At 38.6% G+C, this 15,651-nt stretch overlaps 1 long non-coding RNA gene across 1 annotated transcript; it reads left to right on the top strand.

The window, feature by feature from the left end:
• Nucleotides 1-14,206: 14,206 nt before the first annotated feature.
• On the top strand, nt 14,207-15,228 carry LOC127105804 (uncharacterized). Its single transcript, XR_007795133.1, has 2 exons — nt 14,207-14,341; nt 14,537-15,228. It is a non-coding gene; the product is annotated as an uncharacterized LOC127105804 (long non-coding RNA).
• The last annotated feature ends 423 nt before the right edge of the window (nt 15,229-15,651 follow it).

Raw genomic sequence — 15,651 nt, 5'->3', positions numbered from 1 at the left:
CCGCCTTTTCAGGTTTTCAGTCCACCAGGATACCCTTTTTTGCCCAAGCCGCCTTTTCAGGTTTTCGACTTGCCGGGTGTACATTTCTACATGTTTATCCCTAATTTTTTCCCGAACCCTTTTGGTTCGCCGGGATGCCCTTACTTTTGCCTAGGTACGTCGACCTAGCGGGTCTCTTTTATGCGTAGTATTTTTTGACTATGTCTGCGTTCACGGGATGCGGGAAGTCTTCACCGTCCATCGTAGCAAGTATCATGGCTCCACCAGAGAATACCTTCTTAACTACAAATGGCCCTTCGTATGTGGGAGTCCATTTGCCCCTGGGATCACCTTGTGGTAGAATGATACGCTTGATAACTAAGTCGCCGATTTGATACACGCGTCTCTTGACCTTTTTGTTGAATGCCTGGGTCATGCGCTTCTGATATATCTGCCCATGACAAACAGCCGCCAGTCTCTTTTCATCAATCAAATTTATCTGATCGAGTCGAGTCTGAATCCATTCATCCTCGTCTAAACCTGTCTCTTTCATGATTCTTAGAGAGGGAATCTGAACCTCTACCGGTAGGACGGCTTCCATTCCATAGACTAAAGAGAAAAGAGTTTCCCCTGTCGAAGTGCGTACTGAAGTGCGATAACCATGAAGAGCAAATGGTAACATCTCATGCCAGTCTTTGCACGTTACTGTCATCTTTTGTATGATCTTCTTGATATTCTTATTAGCAGCCTCCACGGCGCCGTTCATCTTTGGCCGGTATGGAGAAGAGTTATGGTGTTTTATTTTGAACTGCGTGCAGAGTTCAGTAATCATTTTGTTGTTCAAATTGGTGCCATTGTCAGTGATAACTCTTTCAGGGACGCCATATCGACAAATAAGACTATTCTTGATGAACCGTGCCACCACATTCTTAGTGACAGAAACAAATGAGGCTGCCTCTACCCACTTTGTAAAGTAATCAATCGCAACAAGAATGAAGCGATGTCCGTTAGAAGCAGTAGGTTTAATCTCCCCAATCATATCAATGCCCCACATTGCAAAGGGCCAAGGGGCTGTCAACACGTTTAAAGGAGCAGGAGGCACATGTACTTTATCCGCATAGATCTGGCATTTGTGACAAGTTCTGGAGTGATGGTGGCAATCAGCTTCCATGGTAGACCAATAATACCCTGATCTCAGAATCTTCTTGGCCATTGTATGTCCACTAGAGTGAGTCCCAAAAATACCGTCATGCATGTCTTCCATAATCTTTTCTGCTTCCTTTTTATCCACACAACGAAGCAAAGTCGAATCATGATTACGTTTGTATAATATTCCATTACTCAAAAAGAATTTAGCGGAGAACTTCCTCAGGAATTTTCTGTCATTGATGGACGCCCCTTCAGGGTATTCCCGAGCTTCTAAATATCTTTTTACTTCGTGGAACCAAGGTTTCTCTTCTACTTCATCAGCGTTAAGTTCATAACAATATGCTGGTTCATCTAGTCGTTCAATGGTGATCCTGGGAGCTTCATTGTCCCATCTGACTCTGAACATAGATGACATGGTGGCCAAGGCGTCTGCCAACTGATTCTCTTCTCGTGGAATATGTTCGAATGTAATCTTTTCAAAGTATGGGATTAATGTCAACACCCGCTCTCGATAAGGGATGAGATTCGGATGTTTAGTGTCCCATTCTCCTTTGATCTGACTGATTACTAATGCTGAGTCTCCGTACACACTCAAAAACTTGATTCTCAGGTCTATAGCAGCTCTGAGTCCCAAAATACATGCTTCATACTCGGCCATATTGTTGGTACAATCGAAACATAGTCTAGCAGTGAAAGGCGTATGGCAACCCTTGGGAGAAATAATTACAACACCAACACCATTACCCAATGCATTAGAAGATCCATCAAAAACCATAGTCCATCGGGATCCCGGTTCGGGTCCTTCATCCGGTCCAGGTTCTTCATAATCAGTAACAAGCATGACATCCTCATCTGGGAACTCAAAATTCATAGATTGGTAATCATCCACTGCTTGATGAGCCAAATGATCGGCCATCACGCTTCCTTTGATTGCTTTCTGGGTAGTATACTGGATATCATACTCTATTAAAATCATCTGCCATCTCGCTATTCTTCCGGAGAGGGCAGGTTTCTCAAATATGTATTTGATGGGATCCATCTTAGAAATCAACAAAGTGGTATGATTCAACATATACTGTCTTAGTCGGCGAGCAGCCCAGGCCAAAGCACAGCAAGTTCTCTCGAGCAGTGAGTATCTTGTTTCACAGTCGGTAAACTTTTTGCTAAGGTAGTATATGGCATGCTCTTTTCGACCAGACTCGTCATGTTGCCCCAACACACACCCCATTGAATTTTCTAACACGGTCAAATACATGATTAGAGGTCTTCCTTCAACTGGTGGCATCAGGATCGGAGGTTCCTGGAGATACTTCTTGATTTTGTCAAAAGCTTCTTGACATTCATCATTCCATATCATCTCTTGATTCTTCCTCAATAGTTTGAAGATGGGTTTGCAGGTAGCAGTTAAATGGGAAATAAACCGGGCGATGTAATTCAAACGTCCCAAGAAACCTCTGACTTCCTTATCTGTACGGGGCACTGGCATTTCTTGGATAGCTCTCACCTTAGCCGGGTCAACCTTAATTCCTTTACCACTGACAATAAATCCCAAGAGTTTACCGGATCTTACTCCAAAGGTGCATTTGTTCGGGTTCAATCTCAGCTTGTATTTCTTCAACCTCTCAAACAATTTGTACAAATGATCGAGATGTTCTTCTTCAGTATGAGATCTGGCTATCATGTCATCCACATATACTTCTATTTCATGATGAATCATATCATGGAACAAAACCACCATAGCACGCTGGTACGTTGCCCCGGCGTTCTTTAAACCGAATGGCATTACTTTGTAACAGAAAGTGCCCCATTGCGTCACAAACGTAGTTTTCTCCATGTCTTCAGGTGCCATCTTAATCTGGTTATAACCCGAGAATCCATCCATGAAGGAGAATACTTTGTGTTGAGCGGTATTGTCTACCAGAACATCAATGTGCGGGAGTGGAAAGTCATCTTTGGGACTCGCTTTATTCAAATCTCTGTAATCGACGCACATTCGCACCTTACCATCCTTCTTCGGTACCGGTACCACATTAGCAACCCATTGAGGATAAGAAGTAACGGCTAGGAAACCAGCGTTAAATTGTTTTATAACTTCGGCTTTGATTTTCTCAGACATTTCAGGACGCATGCGGCGAACCTTTTGCTTAACAGGACGACAATCTTCCTTCGTTGGCAAACGATGCACTACTATATCAGTATCCAATCCTGGCATGTCTTCATAAGACCAAGCAAAAATCTCTACATAGTCATGTAACATCTGAATCAATCTTTCTTTAATACTGTTTTCCAAGCCTGCTCCTATTTTGACTTCTTTCTTGTCCACTTCAGTACCCAGGTTTACAATTTCGATTGACTCTTCATGCGGCTGTATAGTCTTCTCTTCTTGCAGTACCAGTCTGGCAAGTTCTCCAGGTACTTCACAATCTTCCTCACTTCCATCCTCGGCTTGGTAGATCGGATTTTCAAAGTCATAATGAACAGTAGTAGAACTATTATCAACAGGATCCAGAGTGGGTATGGATCTGCAATTCGTTACGTGAGTGTGTGTAAGAAAACATAGCTTTTTCGGAAGATGACAGGAAAGATAAAGAGCGCAATATTTGAATGCAAAAAGTCCATTGATTTATTGAATGTGAATATGCTTATGAAAATGACAAAACCCTTAACAAATTAGCTATTGTGCCTCGAGCATAGACACAATGCTTTAAGAAGTTCAATTGTAAAACTAAAAAATTTTGCAACAATAAAACAGACAATAACAATTACTCCTGACTAAAGGAAATCGGGATAGTGTCTTCAGCCTTCCAATTATTGAGTTCGTCACCAATTGTTGGGAAAATCCAGCTATCCAGGTCGCAATCGCTATCAGCATCTACTACAACATTAATCTGATCTTTGACCACCCTTTCAGAGTTAAATCCCAGACCAGACTTGTCAGACTTGTATGGTACGTTGATCAGTTGACCCCAACCAGTACGACCACCGTTTTCAACCACGGCTTGAGCATCTTTCAGAGAAATCATGACAGGAGGAGCACGAATAACCTTGGGCACCAGGGGAGTTGGCTTAAGGACAGGGCTGGTCGGAGGAACTACTTCAAATGACTGAGAAGGAGTCTCAAAGAATTCACCATCCATCTCGACGTATCTGAAGGCCTGCACACTACTGACAATATATTCTTCTTCTCCACACACAGTGACAACCTTACCCTCTATTGGATACCTCAGCTTTTGATGGAGAGATGAAGCTACAGCACTTGCCCCATGAATCCAAGGGCGTCCCAGCAAGCAAGAATAGGCAGGACGAATGTTCATTACGTGAAAGATAGTGTTGAAGACTTGAGGTCCTATCTTGATAGGGAGAACCACTTCACCATGGACAACACGCTTCGCACCATCGTAAGCACGCACCACAATGTCACTAGGCTTCAGTTCAATGCTTTTACAGTCAAGTTTATCGAGCACGGCTTTCGGTAGTACATTCAAAGAAGAGCCATTATCGATCAACACATGAGACAAGGTGATCCCTTTACACTCAATGGAGATATGCAGAGCTTTATTGTGATTCTTTCCTGTTGGTGTCAGATCAGCATCGGAAAAGCCTAAGCCATTGTCAACAGTCAGGTTAGCAACATAGTTTTCGAACTGATCGACGGAGGTCTCCTGAGGTACATGAGCAGTCTTCAAGAATTTTATCAACGCTTTGGCATGAGATTCAGAAGATAATAACAAGGATAAAATCGAGATCTTAGACGGAGTATGCCCCAGCTGTTCTACCACATCAAAATCACTCTTGCGGATGATTTTCAGCATTTCTTCCATTTCTTGTTTGGCAACATCTTCGACGGGTGTCTCTGACTGAGAAGGGTTGACTGGTTCCTTTCCTCGGGTTTCAGGGGAGGGAGGTGAGATTTCTGGAGAGAAGATCCTTCCACTTTTACTAGTCCCAACAATGTCATTAGGATTAGCAGCATTACCAACTTGCTTTACGCCATGGATGTAAACATCACCTCCATAATTCCACGGAATGGCTTTGCTGGAGGAATACGGTACTGGGCCAGGTGCAGTAATGATTAGGGGAGCTACCTTGGGCTCAGCAGTAATCTTCACAGGTGCTCTGGTAGTGGTAATCTTCACTGGAACTTTGGACCTAGCAATCACAGATATTTCTTCAGTAGGGTTTTCCACCTTAGGAACCTTTTCGAAGAGAATTGCGCGATCATCCATCAGCCGTTGAATACCATTCCTCAACTTCAAGCACTCGTTGGGTCGGAGTACACAGCGATCGCAATTTTCAGCACAACCTGGAAATAAACCAGCTTGCAATAAATTCTTCTTGATGATCAGGAGAGGAGATGTTAAATCAGCCACATTAGAAATGTGAGAATTGTCATCCACAGCATTAACAGTCTTGTCATGGTTAGGCATAGGTGCAGTGATGACATTAGGAGTCCCCAGAGGATCAAATTCAATTTCACCAGCGTCGATCATATCCTGAATCTTATTCTTCAACGACCAACAATCGTTTGTATCATGCCCGGGGCTATCGGAGTGATATGCACACCTGGCATTGGGATTATAACGAGAAGAAGTAGTGTTGGGATTCGTAGGAGGATCTCTGAGAGTAATTAAATTTGCCTTTAGCATACCCTGCAGTGCTTGCGCCAAAGTCATATTGATCTTGGTAAACTGCCTTCTTGGCCTGTCTTTCCTGTGCTGGAAGTTTTGAGATGGCGGTGCTGCAATCGTAACTGCTCCAACGGCATGGTCATGATTTTTCTTGTTATGACTCCTTTCACCGTACACAGCATTTGATTCATTCTTTCCCTGATGGGTCTTTCTGGTGCTTGCGGAGGTAGCTGCCTGTATCTTCCCACTTCGAATACCACTTTCAACACGTTCACCCGTCAATATAAGGTCAGTGAAACCTGATGAAGAACTTCCCAGTAGATGGCTATAGAATGGACCAGTCAGTGTACCCATGAACATGTCCACTAATTCTCGATAAGTCATAGGGGGTTTGACTCTGCCAGCCAAATCTCTCCATTTTTGAGCATATTCTTTGAAGCTTTCTTTAGATCCCATAGTCATATTCTGCAACTGTAGCCGAGTAGGCGCCAATTCAGAATTGTACTGGTAGTGCTTGTAGAAATCTGTCGCTAAATCAGTCCATCTGTCGCTAAATCAGTCCAGGTGCGGATGTTAGAGCTCTCGAGCTGATAATACCACTCCAACTGCGTGCCAGACAGGCTCTCCTGGAAGAAATGGATCCATAGTTTCCTATCAGTGGTATACGGCTGAATCTTTCTCACATAAGCTCTCAGATGCATCTGAGGACAAGACGCACCATCATACTTAGTGAAAGTGGGGATCTTGAATTTGCGAGGAATGACCACATCAGAGACCAGTCCCAAGCTTTCGAAATCCAGACTGGGCGCCTTTTGACCCTCCATAGCTAGCATACGTTCTTCCAGCAACTTATACTTATCCTCTTTTGGAGAGTACTGTTCATCTTCATAATCTTCCTCGTCGTCCTCCTGGTTGAGAGGATCAGCATTCTCATCTTCCGAATCATTTTCCGTCTCCTCTTCTTGATCTTTCGGAAGTCTAATCTTGATTCCCGCAGCCTGTCCTTTACGCCTTCTTCCCGGGTTAATGTAACTCACAGGTTTCTGGTCTTTCTTCTTCTCGAGCAAGAGAGCCTTCAGTTCCTCCTGCCCCTTGGATAAGCTCAGCATCATCTCCTGGAATTGAGCATTCTGAGCCTGGAGATCTTTGACAGTTTGTTTGAGAGCCATTTTTCTGTTTGCAAGGAAGATCGTGAGAATATAGATCCTTTAGAATACCTGTTATGCAATGTTATGTCATGCTATGCAATGTATGAAATGTTTTCAAGGACTTTTGGAATTTAACTTTGCGTAAACCACCAAAAGAGGGAACTTTTATTAATAATTTCTTTAATCAATGTTCATTACAAAAGGAAATAAATGAAAGCTCAAATCTCCCAGGGACGGCTTCTTTTTGGGCGAAGATATGTATTGAGTCTTCGTTCCTCATTAAGCTGGCTGGTGAGCTCTAATACTTTCTTCCTTTCTGCAACGAACTGAATCTCAAAAGTATCCCTTTCCTCTCTCAACTGGATCCAGGATCTCTTTAATTCTTCCACATCGGTGGGCATATCTGGATAAGGAATGATCTAGGGAGTACCTCCTTCAACTTCTGGTTCCACAATCAGCGGTCCGACTGCAAGGTATGGCATGACAAGTTCACGAGCTCTGGCGCGTACCCATCTGAGATAAGGTTCCATAGGAATAGACTTTTTCTGTCCTAAAGTGCTTCTTTTCACCATGCCCCAGGCTCGTACAAATCTCTGACGGAGACCTTGGGAGTCGGTGTCGTAGTCAAACACAGTGCCTTGAATAATTCTTTCATGTGGACCCTCTCTTCGAGCATACCCCAACTGGCGTAGGGCTAAAGCTGGATTATAAGTAATACCTCCTCTTATCCCCAGGAGTGGTACGTTAGGGAATTCTCCACAACGGTCAATGATGATAACATTTTCTTTGAGATGAGGACACCAACGGATGTCTGAATGGGAGAGCGACATTATCCTTTGAGACCATTTCAGATTTTGCTCATTCTTCAAGACTGATTGAGGAAGGTGCGAAATAAACCACCTAGACAATAAAGGTATGCAGCACATGAGAGTCCCTTGCCTTTTCATAGTACGGGTGTGAAGGGAATGCAAAATGTCTCCAAGCAAGGTAGGCACAGGGTTATGACTGAGAAATATCTTAATAGCATTCATATCTATGAATTGGTCTGGGTTAGGAAATAACACCAAACCATAGATTAGTAACGCTAAAACATCTTCGAAAGCATGGACATTCATAATTTTTAGGAATTCTCGGGCCTTATTTATCAGAAATTTGGCAAGTAAACCCTTAGTTCCACTTCTTGCTACCCAGTTGGTTTCAATGTCTGACTTTGTCATGTGTAAAGCTGCGGCAACTTCTTCAGACTTCGGAATCTTTTCTAAACCACTGAAAGGTGTTTGATCCAGAATAGGTATCCCAAGCATCCTGGAGAATTCTTCTAATGTGGGTACCAACTGATAATCTGGGAATGTGAAGCAATGATGTTTAGGATCGAAGAACTGGAATAAAACCCTTATCATATCCTCTTTGAAACCAGTGGTAACCAAATTGAGGAGAGAACCATGTTTCTTGATGAACTGAGCCTGATCGGGAAGTTCTGACACTAAATCCTTGAGTTGAGGAGAGATCGCTACAAGATTGATCTGGATGGTCTTCCTGGAAGCCATAACCTGTTTAACAGAGCAAAGCTAAATCCCTAAGTCCTTGAAATGGTTAGTACGATGCCATGATGTTATGATGTTATGATGTTATGTAAACAACAAGCACGAACAAGTCACACAACAATCATTCCTAGGTTTTAAGGCTTGCATGAGTTCCATAGGTAAGTACCCTCCCCACTGAAGTTTGGTTGGTTCAACCTGTCCTAGAATAGTAACCGGGTTCTAGAAGGATCTCAAATCATTGACCTTTCCTTAAGTCCACTTCAGTGCAACACCAAGTGGTTGACCAAAGCTTCCCCAAAGTCCAATCTCAAAGAGTGTAGTATCGAGTCTCAACCAACCCCAGTCGGAACCGAAGTCAGTTATCTCACTACTTTCTAATGGCTAGGATGAGTCAATTAGGGTTCTAAAGGTCTGGTTAATGCTTTGATGACACCACGCGGAAGCCAAATTTTTCCTCAAGTAAACATGAGGAATATCAGGACATCCAAAGTGTCACGTTAACCGTAGCCATCATTTTGACCATTCCAGTATACGCTGGATAGTCGCGATGATCTTTTGCTACTTACTTAAGGTACACTAGATCCGGGTGTAGGATCTTTCACTCAAGCATAAAATACCCAAGCAATCCCTTAAAAGTAAATCAGACAATTTGAATAAGTGATCTTGTTTTTTAAGGTAACCTCTCTTTTTGTTTCCCCAGCAGAGTCGCCAGTTCTGTCATACGGTGAACTGACTTCGGTGTGTTTTTTGCTTTGGAAAGCAAATGTCGCGGATAGCAAGAGTCGCCACCGACTTTTCTTTTATCCCATAAGGAAAGGTGGAAAAGAACAGGAAAGACCTTAATTAGATTTTGGGTTCGGGAGGTACATTATACAAAGGGAAGGTGTTAGCACCCTTTGTATCCATGGTTATCCATGGGCTCTTAATTGTTGGATCACTTATGTTTGTCTGAAAAAAGTGTTTGTGAATTTCTTAAAAAATGTTTTGAAAAGAGAATTTAACTTTGTAATGATTCTTGTACGAATGTATACAAAGTGGTTATCTCGTTTAGTTTTGAAAGTTACTTAGAAAAATATAACTCGGTAATGATTCTAGTATGAATGTATACCAAGTGGTGATTTTCTCAAGATGTTTTGAAAGGTGTGGGGTGTGAAAAACGTTTTAGGTGGTGGGCCAGCAATTAAGGGTTATACCTACCCAAGGCCTTTATGGGCATTTCCTATCCTTATGAGGGTAAAACTGTCCTTACTATTAAGAAGTAAGTAGTTTTATCCTTTGGATGTAAAAGGGACATCGTAGGGTCATCGATTGGTCATTGAAGGCAATGTAAGGATACTTTAGCATTCGAAGGGACGATCATCATTTAACCGTAGGCTACAACGACGGGTCATCGAGAGACAAAATCATATATTCGCAGGCAACATCCGAGGGACGATGATTTATTTTATAGGGACATGATGATTTAATCGAAGGGTCTTTGCTAAGTGTATCCCCATATTCGCGGGACATGACCATAATACCGTAATATCGTAAGGCAACAAAGAGAGGTCCAAGATCACATATTCAACGACAATATTTTACGATCGATTAGGTCGTTGTAATCCATTAGGTAATTAGGTCCATATTAATTAAGTAATTAGGATGAATCTCCACATTAAAATCAATTAAATAAATAGGATGAATCTCTACATTAAGATCAATTAAGTAAATAGGATGAATCTCCACAAGGGTATCCCACAAATAAAGTGGGATACCTAGCAAGCTACCCTCTTCGGGAGTATGTGAGTCCTTACAATATTCAGCAAACAGGTCAGAATACCAAATGGGGGTGCAATCGAGGATTACACCGCAAAAGAAACACAGCAGTAGGAATGTCGGGCAAAATAACGCATGATAAAAATAGAACAGATCAGATAAGCGTAGAATAGAACAGCCAAAATATTAGCGACTGTCACGTTCGCCTCTGCCTCGCCTAGCGAAGGCTTAGCGAGTGCTCGCTACATACTCGCTTAGCGATGTGCTAGCGAGCGGCTGCGGGTTTTGAATTCCAGAACAGTACGATCTCAGCAGGCTGCACGCCCTATGGCATTCAATTACAGAAATAACATGGTCAAACATTCAGGATATTCAGGCACATTTAAACTCACATGCAAACTCTAATTACATATCCAGAAATTCAATCATGATGCATTATGTATTCAGAGATTACAGATTGGAAACATAAAACAGTAGTGATGCGCAAACCTGTTTGCAATCGAATTGCAACGTTGAATTGTCAGGTCACTTTTGGTATCGGATTGAGTTGGGCGGAGGTAACCTTTTGGGCAGATGAGTTGCCTTCAGGGTTTCCTTCAGGGTTGCTCTGAATCCTCTTGGTTAGCCTCCAAGGTTTGACTGCTAGGGTTCCGGTTCGTCTCCTTCTCCTCCCCTTTCTGACTGAAATGTTGGTATTTATAATGGTTTATTGTGACCTAATGGGCTCAGAATGAAGCCCGGAATTTTCTGGTATTCGCAAGCTTCGCTAGGCGAGTATTGTAGCGAAGGGTTCGCTAGGCGAAGGATTTGCTCGCCTAGCGAGCATGCCAGTTTGGGCCATTTTCTGGATTTGGCCATCTGCGAGCTGGGTCTTGGTTCCTTTAAGGTCAATGCCTTGGAAAATAAGTTGGGGTGCCTCAAAAAAGTCTTGCAAAATTAACGGGCGAATTTTGGGGTATGACAGTAGGCTCTTGTTTGGTTTTTCCCGATTGATATTTGTCCTTTTTTCTTTATATATCTATATATTTATTTTTCTTTTAAAAAAATCTTTATTTTTATGTGTTTGATTTAGGGTTTTGTTTAAGATATATTTACGAAGAGATCAAATTTATCATAAATTCCTATTTAATTATTGTTATGATGTTTATCCATCTCTTATGAATGAAGTTGTTACTCATTTTTTAATAGAAAAAAATATTGCAATTCTATCAAAATTATATACTTCATTTGAAATGAAATATAAACAAAAATTATTCAACAATTTAATGTATTTAGTCTAAATTTAGATCAAATGTAATTGACTTTTCATTATTTATTTTAGAGTATATGTATTTGTTCCGTTCAGGAACTAAAATTGATGTATATTAATGGTGAGGAATCTAAAATCGATGGTATTAATTTTTGATACGGTGGTGCAGGATGGATCTACAAGATTAGAACTCCAATGCCTAAGTCAATTGAGAATTTGAGATGAGTATCGTAAAAAATGGATATCAGAAAGTGTCCCTTGTATATAATGTGTGATGGCTTTTATACGTTAGGTCACTTGGTTCAACTTGGTCCCCTTTTTTAAGAAATAGAAAAAGGGATTATCAATCACTTGGTCTGACTCTAATGATGAAAGTGAAGAAGAAAAATGTAATAAGATGATGACTTTCACTGGAAAATATGATATTTGCAGTGAGTCTAGTGATGAAGATATCTCAGAAGATAAACTAGATGATACATACAAATTGTTATTCACTCAGTGGAAGGACGCTTGCTTGAGAGAAGAGAAATAAAAGAAGATTATAACTGTCCTACTTCTGGTAAAAGAGAATTTTGACTCAACCATTGCAGGTCTGTAAGCGGAAGTCACATTGTTAAGTTCAAACTTGACAATATGACAAAATCTCTACATATGGTGAATAATGGTTCTGATATGTTAGATAAGATCTTGGAAGTTGGGGAGGAGTCTCAGAATATGAAGGCTATAAGGTTTGACTACAAAGAAGTTTGTTTCCCCTGAGAAGAAAACTGAGTTTCTATGTGCTCAAAATGTGTACCCTTGCAACAGAGGCAACAAGAACTCATCTTAGAGGTGTCACCACTATGGAAGATATGGTCATATAAGACCCTTTTGCTATAGACTGTATGTATATCCTCACTCTTATAACCAACCAAGGCCCAACAGAAAGAAAAAGAAGAAAACTCAAGCAAAGAAAGTGTGGAAAATTCAAGCAAAGAAAGTGTGGAAACCCAAGGAAACTATCACTTGTCTCATAGCTCATATATCTCTTTGAGTTTCCTCAAGAGAAGATTGGTATTTTGATAGTGGATGTTCTAGGCACATGACTGGTGAAAAGAGCTATCTTGAAGAGTTAAAGTCATACTCAAATAGTTATGTCACTTTTGGTGATTGAGCTAGAGGAAGAATCAAATGCATAGGCAAACTGGTTAGTTCAAGTTTCCCTTGTCTTGATGATGTGTTACTGGTAGAAGGTCTAACTACTAACTTGATCAGTATCAATCAATTGTGTGATCAAGGTCTGAATGTAAATTTTTACAAGTCTGAATATATTGTTTCCAACAAAGATCAAAAGGTGTTAATGAAAGGATCCAGACCAAAGACAACAGTTACTTGTGGATATCTCAAAATAAAAGTCAGCCATCAACATGTTTGATATCCAAGGTTGATGAGACTAAGTTATGGCACCAGAAACTTGACCATCTCAACCTTATGAAGATGCTATTAGGGGATTGTCAAATCTCAAGATTGAAGAAGGGAAAATCTATGGTGAATGCCAAATAGACAAGCAGACCAAGATGTCCCACAAGAAACTCCAGCATCTTACCACCACCAAAGTTTTAGAGTTACTTCATACGGACCTCATGAGGCTTATGTAAGTTAAAAGTCTGGATGGGAAAATATATGTTTTTTTGTGTGGATGATTTTTCAAGATATACTTTGGTCAGACTAATTAAAGAAAAATTTGACACTTTTGAGGTAATGGTTATGCACCACATCTAAAATCCACCTTTTCTATTTTTAAACGTATAAAGTCATTTTCATTAGTGGTTGAACTGGGTGGTCATAATACCTTCTTATAAATAAAAATACTAAATTAGAACAAAAAAGAAAGTAATTTCTTTAAAAGCAATTTTTGAATGGATTGATAAATAATTTTGATGTAGACAACAACATTATAATGAAAAGATATTTAATATATGCCAAAAATGTAAATAAACTGTATTTGTTTCAAGTTTTATTTGAGGATTTCTAGAAATATAAGTATAGCAAAAATATATTTTAGCTTATTACAATTTTTTTAAAATTTATTTCAAAGCATAAAAAATTCCTAAAACCATTGTTTTATTCATGTGTATACCTAGTTTAACAGCCACTAAAAAACCTCTAATTTAAAATAAAATTTGGAGTTTGTTATAAATGTTAATAAAGTAAATTTTAAAAGAATTTGGAAATAAAATAATTATGTTACTAAACCACTCCTTAAAAAAAGTAAGTGCATGTAACTTAGCTTCTCCTATAAGTATTTTTAAAATAGTCCTACTTATATTTTAGAAGAAGTGTATTAATTACTAAAAATTCATCAAATATATTTTAAGGTGCTTGCTAAAATATATATTTATACAAATAAAACACCATAAACAATATATATATATATATATATATATATATATATATATATATATATATATTATATATATATATATATATATATATATATATATATATATATATATATATATATATATATATATATATATATATATATATATATATATATATATATATATATATATATATATATATAAATTTATTCCTCGGTCAAAACTTTCATAAGTTACAATATAAAATTTTCAATAAATTTTTTTCTCAATTTATTTGAATATTATTTTTAATTTTTAATTTAATGTCAACCTTTTTATTTATACCTCTTTATATATTATACTTTAAACATACATAATATTGATTCTGAGTTGGCTAATTCATCCAAAAAAAAACTAATATTGAGTCTGAGTTGGCTAACTCATCCAAAAAATATCTTATATAAATCAGTGATTATAAATAAGAGCTTCTCATTGCAAGAAGAACAATATAAACAATTATAAAGTGGGACAATATTGCGTGAGAAAGGTAAGATTCACAAGATCTACCCAGCGGTATTGAATTTTGGTTTTATGAGTATTCATTTATTTTTAAAATTTAATCAAATATCTCTTGTTTTGCTGAAAAAGGTATGTGCCTATATGGGGAAAATTTGAGTTTGTTCATTGATTTCATGTTCAATAAATTGATCTTTGTTGTTATCGATTTATTTTATTTAATCAGTTATTTAAAATGGTGAAAAGGAAGAACTCAGTCAACCGAAAAGAAAAATTTAAAGTAAACGTTAAAAAACAAAATCATCCAAAAATCCAAATTACACATAGCAATCATGAAGAAGTTGAGATTATTGACGGAGTGAAGCTTTATCTCAAAGATGGTGGACATCAATTGACTTCAACAAATAAGTATAAAGATGTTCGACTCAGATGGAGAAGATACTCGACTGAGATTTAAGATCCATTTGCTAAGAAAAAAATATGGCTAGGTACTTTTGATACTGAAATACAAGCTGCTATGGACGAATATGAAGAAAGCTGAAATCATAGGATGATTTTATTATTAGTTCATCCTGCAATAACTATGTCGGTCCATCTGATCATGGTGATAATTACATGGTGGTTCAAATCAAATGGAGTTAGGTGTCTATTATGTTATATGTAATATTATAAGTAAAAGATTAAACTTTTAATCTATTCTATTCTATTAGGGTGAATGAGATTTTTTGTTTGAAAGGTGTTAATGCAAACTTAAAATTTGTTCAACAATTTCTCGATTATAGACAAATTGTAATTTATTTTATTTTTAATTTAGTTGTGGAATGAAACTCTATGAGTAAATTAAATTAAGAGGTGTTTGGATAAATTCTCATTGTATTAGATCTTGCTTTATACATATTAAAAACATATGTTTCTTTAGTTTTGATTTTTTTTTAGATTCAATTTATATTGCTTCAATCACTAACAAAATGTGGTTTTTTTACCAAGATAACCCACTTTTTCGAAAAAAATTCCCAAAATATCCCACTTTTCAGTAAAATTCCTAAAATACCCCACTTTTAGGAGGAGGCGCCAATTGGATTGGCGACCCCTCTTAAAAATTGCAAGGAGGCGCCAATTGGATTGGCTAGGGCACCTGCCCTAGCCAATCCAATTGACGCCTATGTGTAATTTTTAAGAGGGGGCGCCAATCCAATTGGCTCCTCCTTTAAAAAAGCCTCAAATGAAAAAATCTCCAACATGAACGTTATAGATATTTTCAAGACAATGAATTTGGATATAAATTTTGCATCATTTGGTTTTTTTATGAGAAAGTTATGGGCAGTTGAAGTTGGACTTCTG

The sequence above is a fragment of the Lathyrus oleraceus genome, chromosome 7 (genome assembly GCF_024323335.1).
Source record: "Lathyrus oleraceus cultivar Zhongwan6 chromosome 7, CAAS_Psat_ZW6_1.0, whole genome shotgun sequence".
In the NCBI taxonomy this organism is placed as follows: domain Eukaryota; kingdom Viridiplantae; phylum Streptophyta; class Magnoliopsida; order Fabales; family Fabaceae; genus Lathyrus; species Lathyrus oleraceus.
The sequence above is the reverse complement of the archived record's forward strand: the minus strand, read 5'-3'. Positions and strand labels throughout refer to the sequence as shown.